This window comes from Triticum aestivum, chromosome 3B (assembly GCF_018294505.1).
Source record: "Triticum aestivum cultivar Chinese Spring chromosome 3B, IWGSC CS RefSeq v2.1, whole genome shotgun sequence".
NCBI lineage: Eukaryota > Viridiplantae > Streptophyta > Magnoliopsida > Poales > Poaceae > Triticum > Triticum aestivum.
Genome location: NC_057801.1, coordinates 798,452,073 through 798,460,007, shown reverse-complemented (window position 1 = coordinate 798,460,007; position 7,935 = coordinate 798,452,073).

Here is a 7,935-nt window from a genome sequence, read left to right as displayed (position 1 = left end):
AACACCCTTAAGGTAAAATAGCATAAAACAATATAGACCCTGACTCTCCATTATGAAGAATGGAGATCATCCTGTCTCCAATTCTTGCGCTTCGCTTCCTTTTGCTTCCAAGAAGCTCCTTACGACTGTCCATACATTTTTTCCATTCTTTGATTGTCATGTCTCCACTTCTTTTAGAAATCCGGTATGGACAGTTGAGATTCGTAGGACGACCTGGTTGTATGTTCAAAACATCAAGGCGACCGTGCGTATACATCAGATGAGGCACACAATCATTCGGGATTATCTGTTGAAAAACATAGTAATAACTTCGTAGTTAGCAATGATGTACTAGTTTTAGAAGTATGCAAAAAGATGCACGGATGTCGTAATAGTAAAAAATCTTACCAGGGTATCTCCATGGTAGTTACCGTAGTTCAACACGTGCACTAGTGGCACGTATTGACCATAATGTTGAGGAGTTCGATTGTAGATATTGTAATTCTCAAGATCAGTACAAAATGCGATCAGATGATTTTTCTCCTTATAAGTTAATTCGGAGCCATCGGTGTAGTGGGTTTTGTCTACCATCTTCCGCACATTCTTTGAAGAATGAAAATAAGCTGTCAATGGAAATAAGCTGTCAACTATTTTGAAATAAACAATATAAATTACTTAATAACTATGTTTGAGAAGCTCACATGGGGGAAGAATTGGAAGTGTATCCAACAAGGACCCAAATGTCCATATTGTCTTGCTCGATTGTAGGATCACCAAGATCCATGGTGACAAGCATACCCTCATCAAAACCATACATCTTGCAAAGTGCTTCCCAATTTTTGCAACCAAAATGGGTTACACTCTCAGAATTGTACAACTTTACTTCAAAATCCACACCATGATGGATCCTTAGGTGAATTTTTTTGGTTTTCATACTTTCATGTTCTTCAAAACCCATCCTCTCTAAGACATAGCGTCTTGCATAGCATGGGATAAGCTAGTCGAATTGGAAAAGATGAAAAATACACGTTAAAATAGTTGAAGTCGTGCTTAATTACGAAAAAAACTATTGTCGTCGTTGCGTACCGTTTCAACATCGAAGGTCTCCTCGAGCTTAATGCTGAAGCGCCGATCTTCGTCCAGCTCAAGGAACCGGTCGCACATACCTCGGTGGTCGTGGCACCAGTCGCACTCCCCCGAGCGGTTTTCATCTTCCGAGTACGACATTTCCGGCCTATGTTCATAATTCAAATATTAAACTTGTACAATTAAATATATGTACTAAAAAACCTAAATTAGATCATTATTATTAATAACGGGTTGACTATCGGTGATGGTAGCTCCTCCTTTCATTCCCGAGTGCATTATTACACGGGAATGCCGGAGAAGCTACCCCCATGACGGCGTGGATGATGGAGGGGGCTCCTAGATTTCTGCATAGTGCTCTCCAATTGTAGCATTCAAAGTAGGAGTACTTTTCCAATATGAGCATTCAATAAGCAAAACCAAATCGTAAAATAAAGTAGTATTCAAATTAGCATGCATTCAATTATAAGCAAAAGTACATCATCTCTTGTGTGTGTACATCGTCGAATATTATCACTAATACTCCTCGAATACTATCATACATATAGCATCGCTAATACAGCTAGAACCGTAGCGCCCGACGGGTATCGTCGCGGGCGGTGGACACCCAAAGATAAGGAACCATCACAGGATCATAGCTCCAGTGAGATCCCTGAAGAACCTGCCAGGTATTGTCGAACCTGCCCTCCAACGCAACCATGTAGCGACGGACGTGCTCGTCCTCCTCGCTGATACGGTGACGTACCACCTTCATGGTGTCCAGAAGCCTCGGCACCGTCACTGGCCCACGCGATCGCCACCAAACAAGGATCGGGTCAACAACAGGCTGGCTCCTCACCGACCTACGCCCCCGGAAGGTAACACCTCCCAATACCAGTCCGGCGGAGCCCAGTCCCGGACATGGCCCTGATCAAGCAGGCCTCCACCACCGAGTCGACGACGAGGATGTGGGATAGGCATCGTCGACGTCGATGCGGCAACTACTTCTATATATAATAAAATAAAGTAGTTTTATTAAATCAACTAGTTCAACTACTAAGCACTTACTATAAATAAATAAAGTAGTACTTACTAAAAATAAACTACTTCTATAGTAAAATAAAGTAGTTTATTAAATCAACTAGTTCAACTATATATTAAGCACTTACTATAAATAAAATAAAGTAGTACTTACTAAAAATAAACTAGTTTAACTAGGTCTATTATTTTTCTAACTAATTATATTAAACACTTTCTTTTCTTATTTTCCTTTTCCTCTCCTGCTTTTTCTTCTAAATATGAACATATACATAAATGACTTTGATCATACACAATTTTCCTATACATACACAATATGAACATATAAATAAATTGAGAAAGAAAATTCTATGAACCAGAAAATCATTAAAATTCTATGAACAAAATTACAACAAAAAAAACCATAAATATTCTATGAACAGAAAAAATCATAAAAATTGACATATTCGATCTTTGCATATATATGAACATACAAACATGCATATTCAACAATAATATCACCAAAAAAATTTATTAACAGAAAAAAATCATACACAATATGAACAAATTACACAATATGAAAAGAAATCTAACAAAAAAAAAATCTAAACTACTACACATCTAATTAAACCTATGAAAAAAATCTAACAAAAAAATCTATGAACAAAATCTAACTCAATTAACTACACATCTAAATTACTACACATCTAAATTAACTACACATCTAATTAAACCTATGAAAAAAAATCTATGAACAAAATCTATGAACAAAATATAGTAGCTCACCGGATGGCGACGGCGTGAGGGGCGCGGCGAGGGCGACGGGCAGGGGACGGCGACGGTGTCGGTGCGTGAGGGGCGGCGCGGCGACAAGCAACGGTGAGGGGCGGCGCGACGACGGGCGACGAGCGAGGCAGGGCCGGCGGCGTCGTGGGGCACGGGGCGCGGGGCTGCGCGGGGCGACAGCGGCGATGGCGAGGCGGAGAGGGCAGCCTGGCGGCGTCGGGGCGGGGGAAAACTGAATGAAATTTTGACGAGTGCCAGTTATATAGACAACGCTTTGGTCCCAGTTCGTGAGACAAACCGGGACGAATGCGACCTTTAGTCCCGGTTGGTGGCACCAACCGGGACCAAAGGCCTCTTTTCAGCAGCCCAAAGGGCGGGAAGCATAGGCCTTTGGTCCCTGTTGGTGGCACCAACCGGGACTAAAGGGGGGGCATTGGTACCGGTTTGTGCCACCAATTGGGACCAAAGCCGCCCTTTAGTCCCGGTTGGTGCCACCAACCAGGACCAAAGGCCTTGCACGGCGTGGTGCGGTGGGAAGTTTAGTCCCACCTTGCTAGCTGAGAGTGCTCAGCACCTGTTTATAAGCTGCGTTGCAGCTCAGGTGCTGAGCTCCTCTCTAATATGCAGACATTAGTTGCCTACCCCTGTCACTGCCGTGTTGGGCCAATTGGGCATGCGGGCCTGCATCCTAGCCCATGTACAGATGGGTTTCTAGTCTTATGCAGGCCGTGTGGTCCATTAGGCGGCATTTTTTTTATTTTTTCCAGTTTTTTTTTGTTTTTTGAATTATTTATTTTCTTTGGTTTTTTGCTTTATTTTTTATATTCTTTTTGCCTTTAGCTCAGAATAATTATAATCTTTCTGTTACTCCATTAGTTTCCAAATTTGAATAGTTTAAATTTTAATTATTTGAAATTTGTGTGAATCACAAGTTTGTGAATAACTTCACTATAAAAATATATTTTGAGTGATTCTTTTTCCTGCTATTTAATATTACTGCATTTTATCATTATATTCAAAAACAGATTTTGTTATTTTAGTTTCTATCAAAAAAAATCTTTATGACAATTCTTTTTGCTACTAAAGTTTCTAACAAAAAATTCTTTATGATAATTATTTCTGCTTTTCATGTTTTGAACAGAAAATACTTTGATAATTTTAGTTGCATAAATTTTATATAATTTAAGTTTAGAATATACTAGAGGTTTATAAAAGATTTTTAGTTGATTCCTTTTGCTATTAGAGTTTTATAAAAGCATTTACTGGTTTTTTGAGCTATAAGACCTTGAAATTGAAAAGCATTTCAAATGAACTCTGAAAAGGTTGAAAGTTGGCATGGTATCATCATTTCACCCACATAGCATGTGCTAAAAAGTTGAGAGGGTTATGGGAAAAACTGGATACACTTCGTGTACAAAATGGACAATCTCTTTCGAAGTATCAGGGTTTCTACGGAAACTCATCTGTTACACAGGGATTTCATTTTTTAAAACTTATTTGAACTCCTGACTTTTTGTGTGTTCAAAATGCACCATTCAAAGCCACATCATCAATTTTCAACCCTTTCTAACTTCATTTGTTATTTTTCATGCATTTACTGATTATTTTGAGCTATAAGACCCTGAAATTGAAAAGCATTTCAAATGAACTCTGAAAAGGTTGGAAGTTGGCATGGTATCATCATTTCATCCACATAGCATGTGCAAGAAAGTTGAGTGGGTTACGGCAAAAACTGGATGCACTTCATGTACAAAACGGACAATCTCTTTCGAAGTATCAGGATTTCATACGGAAACTTGTCTGTTACAATAGGCATTTCAAATGAACTACGAAAAGGTTGAAAGTTGGCATGGTATCATCATAATAGTTGTGGACAAAGTCTTCACTTTTTCTTCGCTTGTGTCCTTTCCTTATTGCACCGTAACCATGGATAATCTTCATCATTTATTAGGATGCTTGGGTCAGCCTTGACTTTGAAGGGAGGAATTTCATGAAACTTTCCATAATCTTCGGACATGTCTGTGTTGCCCTCCACTCCCACGATGTCCCTTTTTCCTGAAAGAACTATGTGGCGCTTTGGCTCATCTTATGATGTATTCGCTTCCTTATTTTTTCTTTTTCTCAGTTTGGTAGATATGTCCTTCATATAGATAACCTGTGCCACATCATTGGCTAGGACGAACGGTTCATCAGTGTACCCAAGATTGTTCAGATCCACTGTTGTTATTCCGTACTATGGGTCTTCTTGTACCCCGCCTCCTAACAGATTGACCCATTTGCATTTAAACAAAGGGACCTTAGAATCTACTCCGTAGTCAAGTTCCCATATGTCCACTATGTAACCATAATATGTGTCCTTTCCCCTCTCGGTGGCTGCATCAAAGCGGACACCGCTGTTTTGGTTGGTGCTCTTTTGATCTTGGGCGATCGTGTAAAATGTATTCCCATTTATCTTGTATCCTTTCCAAATCATTACAGTCGAAGATGGTCCCCTGGACAACGAGTACAGCTCCTCACAAACAGTGTTTTCACCTCCGAGACGTGTTTCCAACCAACTGCTGAAAGTCCTGATTTGTTCACATGTAATCCAGTCGTCGCACTGCTCCGGGTGTTTGGAGCGCAGACTGTTCTTGTGTTCATCGAGATAAGGGGTCACCAAGGTAGAGTTCTGTAGAACTGTGTAGTGTGCTTGAGACCAAAAATATCCGTCCCTGCATATTATTGTCTCCCCTCCAAGCATGCTTTTTCTAGTCAGTCTCCCCTCATACCGCGATTTAGGGAGACCTATCTTCTTAAGGCCAGGAATGAAGTCAACACAAAACCCAATGACATCCTCTGTTTGATGGACCATGGAGATGCTTCCTTCTGGCCTAGCGCGGTTATGGACATATTTCTTTAGGACTCCCATGAACCTCTCAAAGGGGTACATATTGTGTAGAAATACGGGGCCCAAAATGACAATCTCGTTAACTAGATGAACTAGGACGTGTGTCATGATATTGAAGAAGGATGGTGGGAACACCAACTCGAAACTGACAAGACATTGCACCACATCACTCCTTAGCCTTGGTATGATTTCTGGATCGATCACCTTCTGAAAGATTGCATTGAGGAATGCACATAGCTTCACAATGGCTAATCGGATGTTTTTCGGTAGAAGCGCCCTCAATGCAACCGGAAGCAGTTGCGTCATAATCACGTGTCAGTCATGAGACTTTAGGTTCTGAAACTTTTTCTCTGCCATATTTATTATTCCCTTTATATTCGACGAGAAGCCAGTCGGGACCTTCAAACTAAGCAGACATTCAAAGAAGATTCCTTCTCTTTTTTGGTAAGAGCGTAGCTGGCAGGACCTTCATACTGCTTGGGAGGCATGCCGTCTTTTTCGTGCAAACGTTGCAGGTCCTCCCGTGCCTCAGATATATCTTTTGTCTTCCCATACATGGCCAAGAAGCCTAGCAGGTTCACGCAAAGGTTCTTCGTCACGTGCATCACGTCGATCGAAGAGGGGACCTCTAGGTCTTTCCAGTAGGGTAGGTCCCAAAATATAGATTTCTTCTTCCACATGGGTGCGTGTCCCTCAGCGTCACTCGGAACAGCTATTCCGCCGGTACCCTTTCCAAAGATTACGTGTAAATCATTGACCATAGCAAGTACGTGATCACCGGTACGCATGGCGGGCTTCTTCCGGTGATCTGCCTCGCCTTTGAAATGCTTGCCTTTCTTTCGACATTGCTGGTTGGTCAGAAGAAATCGACGATGGCCCAAGTACACATTCTTCCTGCAGCTTCCCAGGTACATACTTTCGGTGTCAGCTAAACAATGCGTACATGCGTGGTATCCCTTGTTTGTCTGTCTTGAAAGGTTACTGAGAGTGGGCCAATCGTTGATGGTTACAAACAGCAACGCGTGTAGGTTAAATTCCTCCTGTCTGTGCTCATCCCACGCACGTACACCATTTCCATTCCACAACTATAAAAGTTCTTCAACTAATGGCCTTAGGTACACATCAATGTCGTTGCCGGGTTGCTTAGGGCCTTGGATGAGAACTGGCATCATAATGAACTTCCGCTTCATGCACATCCAAGGAGGAAGGTTATACATACATAGAGTCACGGGCCAGGTGCTGTGATTGCTGCTCTGCTCCCCGAAAGGATTAATGACATCCATGCTTAAACCAAACCATACGTTCCTTGGGTCACGTGCAAACTCAGCCCAGTACTCTCTCTCGATTTTTCTCCATTGCAACCCGTCAACGGGTGCTCTCAACTTCCCTCTTTCTTACGGTCCTCACTGTGCCATCGCATCAACTTGGCATGCTCTTTGTTTCTGAACAGTCGTTTGAACCGTGGTATTATAGGAGCATACCACATCACCTTTGCAGGAACTCTCTTCCCGTGGTGCTCGCCGTCAACATCACCAGGGTCATCTCGTCTGATCTTATACCGCAATGCACCACATACCGGGCATGCGTTCAAATCTTTGTACGCACTGCGAAAGAGGATGCAGTCATTAGGGCATGCATGTATCTTCTGCACCTCCAATCCTAGAGGGCATACGACCTTCTTTCCTGCGTACGTACTGTCGGGCAATTCATTATCCTTTGGAAGCTTCTTCTTCAATATTTTCAATAGCTTCTCAAATCCTTTGTCAGGCACAACATTCTCTGTCTTCCACTCCAGCAATTCCAGTACGGTACCCAGCTTTGTGTTGCCATCTTCGCAATTGGGGTACAACCTTTTTTTTGATCCTCTAACATGCGATCGAACTTCAGCTTCTCCTTTTGACTTTCGCATTGCGTCCTTGCATCGAGAATGACCCGGCGGAGATCATCATCGGGCACATCATCTGGTTCCTCTTGATCTTCCGCGGCTTCCCCCGTTGCAGCAACATCGGGCACATCGTCTGGTTCCTCTTGATCTTCAGCAGCTCCCCCCGTTGCAGCATCACCGTATTCAGGGGGCACATAGTTGTCATCGTCCTCTTCTTCTTTGCTGTATTCCATCATAACCCCTATTTCTCCGTGCCTAGTCCAAACATTATAGTGTGGCATGAAACCCTTGTAAAGCTGATGGGTGTGAAGGATTT